Below are 14,667 nucleotides of genomic sequence, written 5' to 3'. Positions count from 1 at the left end.
CGCGAAAAAACTATAACACCTCAAAATTTTTCCCAGTGTAGACTATTTGTTTTTTAATATTGATAATTTTTTTATAAGAGTCTAAAAGCATTGTCTAGCAAAAAACTTGTTTTAGCTTTATTCTAAAATAAGGAAAATTACACAAATTTTCATCACTATTTCACTGTTGTAATTAGAATTTCTAGGAAATTATTTGGTTTGCAGTTTTGCAAAATTATTCAATTTTATTGCAGTAAAGTTGCTAAAAGTCCGGTTGATTTTCTATAAAATTTCTCCTATCCGACACGGATGTCTGGTGGAACTCGTTGAAAAGGACGGCATCAGTTAAGAAGCTGGAGAGAGTCTAAGTCCAAAGGTGCCCTCATTGAAATCAGTTCGGCGCTTCGGACCACTCTTGCTCGCTCTAGCGCTTAACGCCATGCTTAATGTGGTACCTTAAAAACTTCGGGTTCATACTCATGGTGCTGGATTAAAGTACCCCCTTGCTGGGTCCGAGCGGTACTTTTTCCATTCATATTCCCTCAAGGAAGGAGTGGGCGGTGTGCACCATTTGAAGGCAGGGCAGAGCAAACATGTTGACGGATGGCTCGAAGCTGGACGGAAAAGTCGAAGGGGCGTCATCCAATCTGAAGCCCCTACTTCTTAAGTCTATTTTCTAAGTCTTAATAAATTTAAAATTTTGATGAAACTTTATCGAATTTTATTGAAAATTGCGTAACTAGGATTAATATATAATACATAGACTTCATTATAAAACAAAAAATAAATAAATTAAATGCAAAAATAAATACACAAATATTCAAAATTTGTTGAGGTGCTATAGTTTTTTTGCCGGTTGTATATTTCTTGCAACAAAATTTTTATTTTTTAGCAAAGTGAGCGGCTATAAGTTGATGTGCGATAATATAAAAATGTTTGTAATTAGTATCGATTAATCGATGATGCGAGAAAACTTGAAAATTCTTCAATACGCGATATATTTTGTTATTAGTGTTAATATTATATTATTATTGTTATTGTTGTTGTTATAGTTTGTATAAGTATAAGTTTAGAGATGTAACTGCATAGTTCCGTGGTAATTAACTGTATTTACATAGTCAAAATAATAATATTTATATTTAACACGTTTCAACAATCGTATAAAAATTGGAAGAACAAAAAGCTAAGTGAAAAATTTGTTCAATTACAATAAAATAATGTTATAAGCATTTAAAAGCAAAAACTAAAAAAAATATATTTAAAATAAATATAAATAAAAGAAAAGTAAAGGTGAAGTCGAAGTCGAATTTAAAATTTGTGGGGGAGAACAGAACAAAGTGTTGTAATGCAAAGTAAGTACAAAACAAAATTACATTTTCGGACAAAAATTCCCAGAAAACGCCGCCAAATAGAAAATAATTGGCGAATTAGACATTTGAAAGTTAGTATACCAATGGCTGGTAACAAGCGCAATGACTGATTTAGGTGTCGCTGAGGGCTTTGTGAAATTTTACGGAACAGTTGCTACTAGGCAGGTTCGCAATTTCGACGTTGGGTCACTCGACGATACGCAGATCCGTCAAGAGGGGCACTCCTCAGGGCGGTGTACTTTCTCCTCTGCTGTGGATTCTGGCAATGAATCAATTGTTGAAGAATCTAGAGGGAAGGAAGATAAACGTAGTGGCCTACGCAGATGATGTTGCAATATTAATAAGAGGGAAATTCCCAGATAACCTCTGCAACATAAATCAAAATGCTTTAAACGATGTAAGTCGGTGGGCTGCATTGAGTGGTCTTGGGGTAAATCCCAACAAAACAGAACTAATCATGTTCACCAGGAAGGGGGGGGGTATCCTACCCTTGAAGGAATCACACCGTCAATTGAGGAAGAGGCGAGCTACCTAGGACTAGTATTAGGAAGCTCTCGTGGAAACAAACGATTAATGATAGAGTAAAAAAAGCAGCCACACCACTATATACATGCAAAAGAGTTGTGGGGGCAAAATGGGGCCTAACCCCAAAAATAGTACACTGGCTATATACAGCAGTGTTACGGCCTATCATGGCATACGGTGACTTAGTCTGGTGGCCAACACTTGAGAAAAAAACAACAGTAAAACGCCTAGAAAGTATTCAAAGGGGTGCTAGCCTCTGCATAAGCGGGGCACTAAGGACTACGCCCACGGCAGCGATGAATGACATGCTGCACTTATTACTGATTGAGGCCTACAGCAAACAGCTGGCGGCGAAATCGGCATTTAGGTTAAGAGAATCTTCTAACTTAGCCACTAACAGAAGGGGTCACGCAAGAATACTAGACGAATACCCCTTCCTACATCAAACGACAGACTTTTTTACCTCAGTAGAGTTGCATTTAAACACATCCTTAACCACACCTTCCCCAACCAGAGAAGATTGGGACAATGGGGTAATGGACAATAGAAGCGGAAACAGCATCTATACTGATGGTTCCAAGCTAAATGATCAAGTAGGCGGAGACCTTCATTCTGAAGGAATGAATGCCAAGATCTCATTCCGGTTACCGGATCACTACAGTGTATTTCAAGCTGAAATTTTAGCTATCTGGGAAAGCCTGCTAGCCCTAAATAAAAGTGCCCTCATCACAAGAGATATAAACATACTTTCAGATAGCCAATCGGCCCTGAAAGCTTTAAAATAACATAATATTAACTCGAAGACAGTAAAAGAATGTATCGACGTTTTGACAGAAGTATCACAGGACTTTGTAATAAATCTACTCTGTGTGCCGGGTCATAAAGACATAGAAGGCAACTGCGAAGCAGATGAACTAGCGAGTTTGGGTACCACATTACCGATCCAACCAGACAAAGCGAACATTCATATACCTTTAGCAACTTGTAAGATGCTTATAGATAAACACACTATCAGTGCTGCCAACAGGCTATGGTCTCAGACCCTGACCTGTGCAACTAGTCGAATGACGTGGCCGGAATGGAACATGGGCCACACAAACCGATTGTTGAAACTAAACAGGAAAAACATGAGAAATCTTCTCGGGGTCCTAACAGGGCATTGTCTGATTGGCAGGCATGCCAGTAGACTGGGTGCGCCGTTTAACGACTATTGCAGAAGCTGTAACGACATTGAAGGAGAAGAGACTATAGAACACTTTCTATCCGGGTGCATGGCTCTGGATATAAGAAGGTTCAATATTTTAGGAAAAAATTCCCTGAATAACTTGGCAAAAGTAGACAATATAAAAATAACAAGTCTTGTTAGATATATTAAAGCCACAGGTTGGTTCAATGAGGACAATGTAGAGTGAGGAGAGGGGACAGCCCTGGTGGTATCACAATGATCCTACGGCAGGCCCAGATTTGTCAACCAACAACCGTATAGAGTATACCTCTATTGAAACACCCTGTATGAATAAAGGAACAAGATAGAGCAGTTATAGAATTGGTTAGGTTCAGAATAGATACTTGTACATAGTTAGTTTATGCCACAATTTAAAATTTTTGAAGGAAAAAATTGTAAAGATCAATTCTATGGGGCATATTTTCTTTAGGTTACCAAATCGAAATCTTGGACCAAAATAAAAAAAAAACTGTTTTATGGTCGATCTTTAGCTCCTGGGCGATGCTACGACAACTAACATGCCGGTCAACTTCGATTATTTCATATCGACGACGAGCCCGCATGTGTGAGGTGCATCTTTAACACAAAAAATCCTGAACGAAATCGACGAAACCAAAATTGCACGTAATTAGCCTATTACTGTATTGGCACCATAAACATCAATCACAATTTCAGCGTCCTGGCTGCATTTTCGCCTTTATTAAAAAAAACACGTTTTAATGTACCGAATTTTCTTTTCGTTGACTTCCATTATTAACACCCTATAACTCACAACTGAATGGGAAAAACAAAACCAGCAAATTTTTGTTTTAGTGTGTAATGCCACCTTGAGAATGAACATAAACTTTAAATTGTTTGATCAATACTTTACGAGACAACGATCACTACAGCCATCGTCCAAGAAAATAATGGATTTATTTTTCCCCAAACTAATATATGTGTATTTTTATTTAAATTTTATTAAAACAAATTCCTAGGCAAATGCTATGAATGATCCAGAAATTTAGTGCTGAACAGGAAAGTCAGTTCAGGTATGTTTTCAAATGTAACAAAAACCATTTGCATAAAAGTATTTCAATTGGCAATAGAAAACAATGAAAATATGTCTACGAGTACCACTCTAATCATAACGGGTAGGCCATTTAAAGCGGGCCCATTTGTTTCTGAAAAAAAAACATTGAAAAAAACATTTTTTTTTGTGTTGATATGAAAAATCATTTATTTTGATTCAAGGAGATTTGTTCCAGCTAGTTTTTGAAAATGATATCCTTCAAATGTTTGCCTCTGGCCTTGATGGCCAAATGTGTCCTTTTTTCGGCGTTTTCCATCGTTTTGGCCAATATTTCGGCCGGTATGGCGGCGATTTCGCGTCGGATATTGTTTTTAAGTTGAGTTAGAGTCCTTGGCTTGTTGATGTATACCTTGGATTTCAGATAACCCCACAAATAATAGTCCGGTGGCGTCAAATCTGGTGATCTCGGTGGCCACGGAAAATCACCATTTTTCGAAATCAACCTTCCAGGGAACAATGGCTTCAAAAAATCGATTGTAGCGGGTGAAGTGTGGCATGTAGCCCCGTCCTGTTGGAACCAGTAGCCTTCCATGCGCCTGAGTGTTGTCCTGGCGATGCCTAATTCCTGAGAACGACGATAACTCGATGTTCGCGGAGCCTCCTCAACACTGGCTCGTACAGCCTCGATATTTTCAGCAGAACGTCGTGTACGTTGTCTGGATGCGTGGCTGGTATTGCTGAGACTACCGTGGTTAATAAATTTTGCGTATAAACGCTGTAAAGTGCTTTTGGATGGCGCACTTTTAACTTTATTTTTTTTTTTAAACGCACGTTGAGTTTTCACAATTGAGAAGTTATTTTGGATGTAAAGCTGAATTATTTCAGCGCGTTCTTTTGGAGTGTACTGCTCCATGGTAAAAATTGTCTTGGACTGACGCTTCCAACGCGCTATGTCATTAGTTGATCTGACGTTCCTGTCAAAAGTTATAGGGTTGCCCGATGGGCCCGCTTTAAATGGCCTACCCTGTATATCTCGAAAACTTCTAAAAAAAAACATGGAAAACTTCTACAATTAATAATTTATTTATTTTATTTTTATTATTTAATTATTCTTATTGTAAATAGAAAACGAAATCGAAAATGGTTTTCAATACCCGCTGCTATACATAATATATATCTAATATTCAATATTTTTCTCCACACCAATGTGACTTGACTTTCAGTTGCATATTCAGGCCGTAATTTTTTTAAATTTATTTTGTTATTTTATTTAATTTGTCTATCGGGTATGCAAAAATATGCGAGGATATGAATGGTATAGGAAGATTAGGCTAAAATATTGCTTAACCTTTACAACCATGATTGCCATCTAGTCGCAATGCTGCTAAATATTTGTTTCAGAAACTTGTTGCTGGCAACATTTTCGCCGGCAGCTACCATTCATTGCAGCGCTAGTGGGATAATATATTATTGTATTTAACTGTAAGAACGTTTGCTACCAGCAGAATGTTGTGCATAAAGAAGTCAGTAAGTGCAATTTGTCTCCTACAGCAAGCATTACCAAGTGATATGGAAAATTAGCCAGTCTGCCCAAGCTACCGATTTCGATAAAATATTAATGATTTGATATTGACATATTAAACCTGCCAGAGGGTCATAATCTTACATTCCATTCGATTTTAAATTATCGTTAATACAAAGTGAATATCACTGGAACTCATAAAACGATTTTTTGCAATATTTCCTCCGATATTTGCTTAAAGAATTGTTACAAATAACATAAAATCTAAACAAAGAACTGGAAATTTTAAGTCAACTCGCCAAAATTCAAACCCTATTTAATGCATTGTTTTTTTTTTGTTTTTGTTTTTGAGTATGCAGCTCAGTTAATTTGCATTTGAAGTAGCTAAAGTTAGGTTATAGGACACGAAAGAACATGTTTCAGAAAACGTCTAAAACAGAGAAGGTAGGACGATGTAATGACACTCGCGAACGAAATTCACCATGATCCAATTTGAACCAATTAGTGTTTAACATCGCTAATTTTTTTGGCGAATTTTAGTAAACGAGTTGCACCTTCCCTGTATTAGACGTTCTCTGGAAATTTGTTGGAAGTGAAAATTCCTACCCGATTTTTTTTAGCAGAATAAGCTACGAATCACCACTTCTTGTCTTTAATTGTTCTATGCTGATTTCTTCGCATTAATTTGCTCCGTCGTTCCAAAATTGCAAAATAAATCTCCAAAAAAGAAATAGTTGTCATTAATTTTTTAAGGCCATGTTCATGTTTTTACGCTTAAAAAATAATTCATAATGTGACTAAACAAACATAAAATATTTTTCTGTTATTAATTATGTTGGAAATGAAAAAGTGTGTAAATTGAATAAGTGCAAGAAAATTTCTAAACGTATCTACGACGACTCTAGTTTGGAACTAGGGAGACAAAATATTGAGCTAAATAATATTAAGGAAAATCTTAAATTCCTTTAAAGCTGCCTTATACTAAAGAATACAATAGCACAAGAAGTTACAGTTTCCATCCTGTACCGCTCCAATACTCGACTAGTAAATTCCACCAATAAAAATAAATTGGTTTTAACCCCTTGACTGAACTTTCTTGAACAAACTGATTATCATTATCGCTGACTGAAAATAAATTTTCGTTCAAGGGATTAATTGATTATAATTAGTTCCAATACGACTTTGGGTGGTGAATTTTGCTAATCCAAGTTGGTTAAAGAAAAAAAGGAATGGTAACTTCTTGTTGTTGTTGTCGTAGCAGTTCATTAAGCCCCGCTAGTACGGTGTAGTTAGCGGCCATCGTCGTCTACTTCATCTACCGGTAAGCCCAGGAAGGATACTGTCTCGACGGGATGGGCCCAAGTGGAAAGTGTTATTAGCAGAGTGGGTTTAAGGGGACATGTGAATAGGTGGCTAGTATCGTGCGGGGTACGTTCACATGCCGTACATATAGTATGTATGTTGAGGTCAATTCTGGATAGGTTTAACTTTAGATTAGATTGAGGTTTGCACTCCGATCTCATGATCTTTTATCCTCTCTACTCCTCAGAGTACTTCATTCAAACGCAGTTTCATTGTTAAACTTAACATGGGTTGGACTGAGCGTATATGCCTTTCTTGTGGCTGCGGATAACGCGGATCTCACGAGACAGCTGAAGCTTTGGGGGGTTTGTTAGACTCCGATGACGGAATTCGTGGGACGGGAGTTTAAGAAAGTGGTAAGAGACTTCCGATGAATGTCATTCACTGCCTGTCTATATACCGTAGACAGCTTCTTGTGTTTATACCTTCTTTGTCTTTACATTTTCTTTGCCATATATTCATGTTGAATTTCTTCTATTGTAGTAGGACAACAGGAAACTCTTTTGAGTAATATACAGATTCAATTGAATTCTTATAAATTATATAGATAGCATTGAATTATGAAATAAAATTCAGATAATTATATAATATTTTATAATAATATGGGGTCTCCCATTGAGACCCCCTAGGTGAAGTATTGGGAATGGAAATAAGTTTTCGCCCCCGTAAAAGAGGTGTCGCTGCTGATACTACGAGTATTCGACGTGAGTAATAAAGATCGCGAAGAGGCACTGAAAAAATTCGAAGATACTCAACTACAACAATTATTGAATAAAGACGCATGTCGTACTCTTGATGATATCGAGAGACGTTTGGTGACGTGTGAGATGCTTCTTGAACGGCGGAAAAGAAAAGGTTTTCTGCATCGTATCGTCACTGGCGATGAAAAATGGGACTACTATGATAACAGCGAAAAAAAATGTTCATGCTTCAAAGGTTATGTTGTGCATCTGGTGGGATCAGAAGGGTGTCGTCTATTATGAACTTAAACTTTGAAACCATCACTTTTATTTAATTGTTTAAATAATTCGTTACTTTGGCTACGGACGGAAACTTATTCCCATACCCAATAAAAGGCGTGACTATCATTCGGAAGTGCGTAGGTGCGAATCTCCGTGCATGAATACCCAAATGAAGAAAAAACTTTTTTCTAATAGCGGTCACTCCTCGGCAGGTAATGGCAAGCCTCGGAGTGTATTTCTACCATGAAAAAGCTCCTCATAAAAATGATCTGCTATTCGGATTCGGAATTGGCTTAAAGTTGTAGGTCCCTCCATTAGGCAATGATAAAAGTAGTCACATATCGGTTTGACTCAACATTTTCAATGGCCGTCTATAACGACTTTTATACAAAGGAATCGTAAAGCAGACAAATTAGCGAGAGGACATTGATAAGGACATTGTAGGTATTAGTCCGGGAGCCAGGGGTCATTTTGATCTCATCATTTCATACCGACTGATTTTAATACTGAAGGCAGACGCCATGCAATGGATGACGAAACCAACCGTCAGCTGGTCCAGTAGCGGTGGGTACGTGCGTGGGATGCTGCGAAACGTGTCGAAAAAAATGTTTAACAACTCATTTAATACCGGCTGAAATTTTTTTTTGTATTGTTGACATTTAGTAGAATAAAAAAAATAGTTAGCTGCGCCGTAGAGGGGGGAAAACACGTCAACTCGTAAAATAAATTAAAAAGTAAAACTATTTTATGCAGCCGAGATGTATGAACGCAATGATACATTCTTGCTTCGGCTGACAGTCTTCCCACCGCTATAAACGCACCTGACCATCATTATTATATTTTCATATGAGTCCCAAATTATGTAAAAAAATTTCAATAGGCATAAAGTATGCATGTGTGGTATATATATATATGTATATATGTAATAGGCGCGTAGACCCTTGTTTGGTACTTGGCCGAGCTCTTCCTCCTATTTGTGGTGTGCGTCTTGATGTTGTTCCACAAATGGAGGGACCTACAGTTTCAAGTCGACTCTGAACGGCAGAAATTTTTTTAAGAGATGCTTTTTCATGGCAGAAATACACTCGGAGGTTTGCCATTACCTGCCGAGGGGTGACCGCTATTAGAAGAAACTTTTTTCGTCATTTTGGTCTTTCACCGAGATTCGAACCTATATTTTCTCTGAATTCAGAATCGTAATCACGCACCAACCCATTCGGCTACGACGGCTACCTGACATAAATTAATAATTAAATAAATAAAATAAAAAAAACTGCGTGTCACCGTTATTTTCCATCACCTTTTCCACTTTGTTACTTCGCCACTCGCAACACTCAGTTGAAAATTAAAAAATTTGTAAATGGCACTTTAAACAAAGTTAACAATCAGAAAATTGTTTCATTTGAAAAAAGAATATTCATAAATTCAAAAGCAAATAAATTTTTTAATTAAAATTCTAAAACGCTTTAAAAATATAATAAAAATAGATTCATCAAAATTTCGCCAAATTTATAAACAAATTGAATGGATATAATAGCGGAATAAAGAAAGCAAATCCAATTTGAGAATTAACGAGAAAACGGAATACGATTTTTGTGCAGTTTCTTTGGTGTTGTTGTTTTGAGCGTTTTTTTCCTGTATTGTGTTCAAGAATTGTTACAGAAAAAATAACAGAAAAAATAGTTTTAATAGCAGAAAAGCTAAACAAAATAATTGCAAATTTTCCTTTTGAAAATACTCTATCTCTAATTCTACTATTTATAAAAAAGAACGGTATAAACTTATTTTAAAGACATCAACAGAATAACGACAACAATTAACAGTCAACATTTGTGAAGTGATTTGTTTTGGAGGAGATTTATATTAAACAAAAAACAAAATGAATAAGTACGGTAAGTGGATATGTGAACGCATATTTGAGAGGAAACGGCATGCAGCACACCTTGCCATTGGGCTAACTTGATTCCGATATAGCCAATATTATTTGAGGTTATGTTAGATCAATATTCATTCTCAACTGTTGTTGAATGTTGAAAAGATTGTCGCTCTAATGACAGTTTGGTTTAAGCTTTCAGAGCGGCAAACGATTGGCAATTCAGCAGCATTTTCACATTTTTGAAAACGTTTTCAAGTCTTATCACCTTTTAACCTACTTACAATATTATACAGCAACAATTTTAATTAGCTACACAATAAAGATTATACTTTGCACAACTTCGCTTATCTTCCTAGAGCCAATATACCAATATACACGAGGACTATTAATCATGGGTTTTTTGCATATTTTCTTCAAGATTCATTCGTGAATAGCACGACGCGTTTTGTAGAGGTATTTGTTTTTGGGCCTCGTGCTGGGAAGTTGTCAACGTTTTTGTAGTAACCATTTATTTATGAACGTCTTCAAATTCTTCAAATCGTTTTCCTACGCGGTGCTCACTTTTTTAAAGCAAATTCTTCAAATCGTTAAACCTACGCGGTGCTCCTAAATTTTTCACAAAACTAACAAACTGCATAACGCGTATTGCGAAAAGTATTACGCAGAATTCCAATTTTTTATAACGGTACTCTACCATAAGTTTGAATTTTACCAGTCACGCTTCCATTAGGCAGGCTATACTTAGTCCTGCCATAAGTTCTGTTACATGTTAAGTCCGTTACAGATATAAAATTACTAGCATTTCCCAGTGGGCTTCGCTCCACCATACATAAAATGTTTTTTTTTATATCGCAAGAAATTTTTCATATTAAGTTTTCTTTATAGAACTCGTAAAATGTTTAAACAGTTGAATTAGTTGATTTTTTTCATTCAACATACTTTCTAAAGATGTCACAATAGCCTTTTCTGTACTTTTTTAAAATTTGATTGTTCCCTATATACAGGGAAGGTGAAAGAGCCGATAAAAACTTGTAATTAAACTTTGATTCTTTAATTTCCATTTCAATTTACGCTTTCAATACGCAATTTTACGCTAAATAAATTATGCTAAAATAAATAAAGTTAAAAATGTTTTTCCAGTTCCTTGAATGCTCCAGTTTTTATTATATTTTCGTCCAAAATTAATATTAACATAATACACTTACAACCACAACAGTACAACAGAAACGCTCATAAGCGGCTCTGTATTTGTTGTTGTTTTTCCCATACAGGCATTTCGTATGAGAGGAAACCATTACTCACATAAAATGTCATAACTCAGGAACGGCTGCACCGATTTCAATCAAACTTCACACAAACCACCTCCTCAAAGATAGAAAAAAACTCTAAAATTTTTGTGTCAATCGGTTCGGCGGTTCTTGAGTTATAAGATTACCAAGGAAATGTAACTTCTTTTTATATATATAGATAATACTTTTTTTAAAGAAATTGGTTTTGTTTAATCACTTAAATGTTAAAAAAATATGAAATTTTCATTCAAAATGGTCACCATTTGCTTTTGCGAAAGCCTTGAAACGATTAAGCCATTCAGCTATTGCAGCTCGCACGGTTTCCCTGGATATTGACGTCGCTGCTCGAACCAAAGATTGTTTGACACTCTCCAAATTTCTGTAAGTTCTTCGACAGGCCATGATCTCCAATTTTGACCACAAACTGTAGTCCCCTGGGTTCAGATCTGGACAACCAGATGGTCACCAATCTTATGCGGCTTTGAACCCAGGATTATTGTTTTTGGTGGGTGGTTTTTGTCTTATGAACTGGAGCGGAATCTTGCTGGAAGATCCAAGGCCTTCCATTGAAAAGAGTACTGCTCAACTGTTTCACCAAGCCTTCTAAGACATACTCCTGGTTCACTTTTGCCCCGGCCTTAACCACTTTTTCGCAAAAATGAAGACATCTCTTCGCAAGACACTTCCTACCAAACCCTTACGGTGGCTGGGTGGTGGCCCCGCTGAACCCTTGCCATCGAAGAAGATGCATCTGTCGAGTCTAATGCATCAAGCGCGTTGTCAAAAGAAGAGCAGTTGAGCGACGGAAGACTTTCGTGTGGAGATCATCTTTAATTAGTTTTGACATGGATTTGCTAGATACAATTTATGAGTAGACAAAGCATTCAAAAAAAAAAAAACCAAAAATAACAGAACTTTTTTCTGCGAATTTGGTTTGTAAAATTTGTCACAGAATGTATGGCAAGACTAAGTATATGTAGACATTTTTTAATTCCCTTAGCAAACTCATCCATAAATTTTTTTTTAATGTGATTTTATACTTTTCCTTATTATAAAAATTCATCATTTCTACTGAAATTTACTTGTGTGTTCAAGGACATTAACCCTCAAATGATAAAAAATGAGTTTTTCTAACATCGGTTAGCCCTCGATGGGCACTCTAAACCTCGCCGAGGTGGAAGCGTCATCTATTTGCAGCACCCCATTGAATCGCGCACCTTATGAAGAATTCAAGCGTGAATTATATATGTACAACCGTCGACAAAAAAAGAACCCACGCCCCGCTTGTAATTACAAATTTTGGCATGGGAAGGAAATGCACAGAGCCATCAATAAAAAAATTATTAGAAATCAACGTGATTTTTGAGACTTTTCAAACCTTCAATTTATTACACTAAAATGGGTTATATGTAAATAAATAAAACTGCATATTCCAAATTTCCTAAAAATTCTGAATAAAAATATTGACTAAAATTTTATTAATTTTTCTGAATTTCGTACAAAGTTCAGAACTTTGAACAATATAACTTTTGTTAAAGAATGAATTATATTTTCATTGAAAATTAAATAATAATAAATTAAAATTAAACTAAACAAATTTAAATACGCAACGGGAATGGGTACGTGAGTTTTTCTTGCCAACGGCTGTATTTACCTGGTATATTTACTTTTATCGAACGCAATTTTTATTTTGTTTTTTTAGCTATTATTTTACTTCTTTCTAGTTGGTAATATATATGTTTTATCAATACCAATAATTATGAAACTGTTTTTTTCAGGCTGTTACTCCTCTAACTTCGATTGTTTTACAACATCGACACCTAATGAGAGTAATAATGGTATGAAAAAAGGGGCGGTTCTAAGAGCACCGACCTTTAACGTCGTTTATGCCCATAATACCCGTAATGGTAGGGAGGTAGGTGAAATGGTTGAAGTACCACTCTGGCACATTCCAAGTAGCACTAGAGCGCCATTTTGACCTCCAACAGGCAGATATCTACAGCCACCCAGAGGCGTTGATGTAATGGAGAAGATTTATGGGATTTGCAATGGCCCACTGACCCAGGCTTCGAAAAAAAAGATAGCCAGATAAATCGTCTAGCTGCCAAGCCCGGACATTTACAGAGAAAGTGCTCAATAGTCTCAATAGTCTCCTTCTGCAATGGGGATTAAATGGTAAACGTAGCTTTCCAACTACGAGTTTGGACATTGAATTAGGTCTTTCAGTGTCTATTGTACTGGGGTCAAAGGATTTTCGAAAGAGTATACGAAGAAATGGAACTTCATCTCTTCTGCGCTTTAATGAAAAATGCGTTTTGCAAGTCCCCTTTAACAATTCAGGGGGTGACGATAACCGAGTAGGAGATCTCAGATACCAATTCAGTCGAGCCCTTCCTGGCAAGTTCATCACCAATTTCATTTCCCTCAATTTTCCTATGTGCTGGAACTCAGCGCAGAGAGATGTTACCTGCACACTCGAGAGATTTAATCTCCTCCTTATAGTAGTTAACCGGCTTGATTATCGGAAAACATGTTAACTGTTAACATCTCCCCCACTCCCATGTTTTCTAAGCATTTTGCGTATCTGCAGGTTCGCAAAGACTTCTGCCCGAAAAACAGTATAGCAGTAACGGTAAACTGTTGTAAAATATTTGTGCCATTTGGAAAATAAGCGAATTTCAAGAAATCGCCTAAAAACCAAAATTAAATAAGAGTGAAAAATACGTACCCACGGCAGTTACCCGAAATGCTGCCGGAATGGCACGGATTTATATCCGGGCATGGACTGTCACTTCAGCAGCATCTACCAAAAATTCATGGAACACGATTTCTTTCTTCTTCACAGCATTACAACGCGGGGTGCGTCAAAGTTTCCTTCACATGTTCCTCCAAAGCGGTCGATCTTGAGCTTTTGCTTCGTAGTTACGTATTCCCCAATTCCTTGAAATAATTTTCCACTGCGTCTATCCATCGGTTCCTCGGTCTGCCTTTAGCCCTTACGCCCATTAACTTTCTTCACGATAGCAGGCATATACATACATAGGTAACATGACCTAGCCATCTTATGCGCTGCGTTGTAACAAAATGCACAGTTGTCTCGTTCTTAATGAGATCATTCGTTTAGTTCAGAGTTTTACCGGATTCTATAGGTGTGCCATAATACATTCTTGTTGGGCCAAAAAAGTTTCTTAAATTTTTTCATTCCATGCTAGCAATCAGCGCGCAGTCAGCAACTTTAAGCGTACATACCTCACATCTATGTCGTACATAGTTAGCTTTGTAGTTTTAGACAAGAACCGGGACTGGAATAAGTTAAGGTGGGCATAATGTTTTGTTAGCGGCGTTGATGCGATCCTTGACTGCAGAAGTTGAATCACCGCTACTTGCGAACATAGCTCCCAAATACTTAAAATGCTGCACTGCTTCAAAGGTATAGGCTCCCACATGAAAATTTATTTAGTTTGATGAAATAATAATAACCACAACAACAACAACAATAATAAGAAAATATACTTTAAATAAAGGTATTGTACTAAAAACTGTCT

The sequence above is a fragment of the Anastrepha obliqua genome, chromosome 1 (assembly GCF_027943255.1).
Source record: "Anastrepha obliqua isolate idAnaObli1 chromosome 1, idAnaObli1_1.0, whole genome shotgun sequence".
In the NCBI taxonomy this organism is placed as follows: domain Eukaryota; kingdom Metazoa; phylum Arthropoda; class Insecta; order Diptera; family Tephritidae; genus Anastrepha; species Anastrepha obliqua.
The sequence above is the reverse complement of the archived record's forward strand: the minus strand, read 5'-3'. Positions refer to the sequence as shown.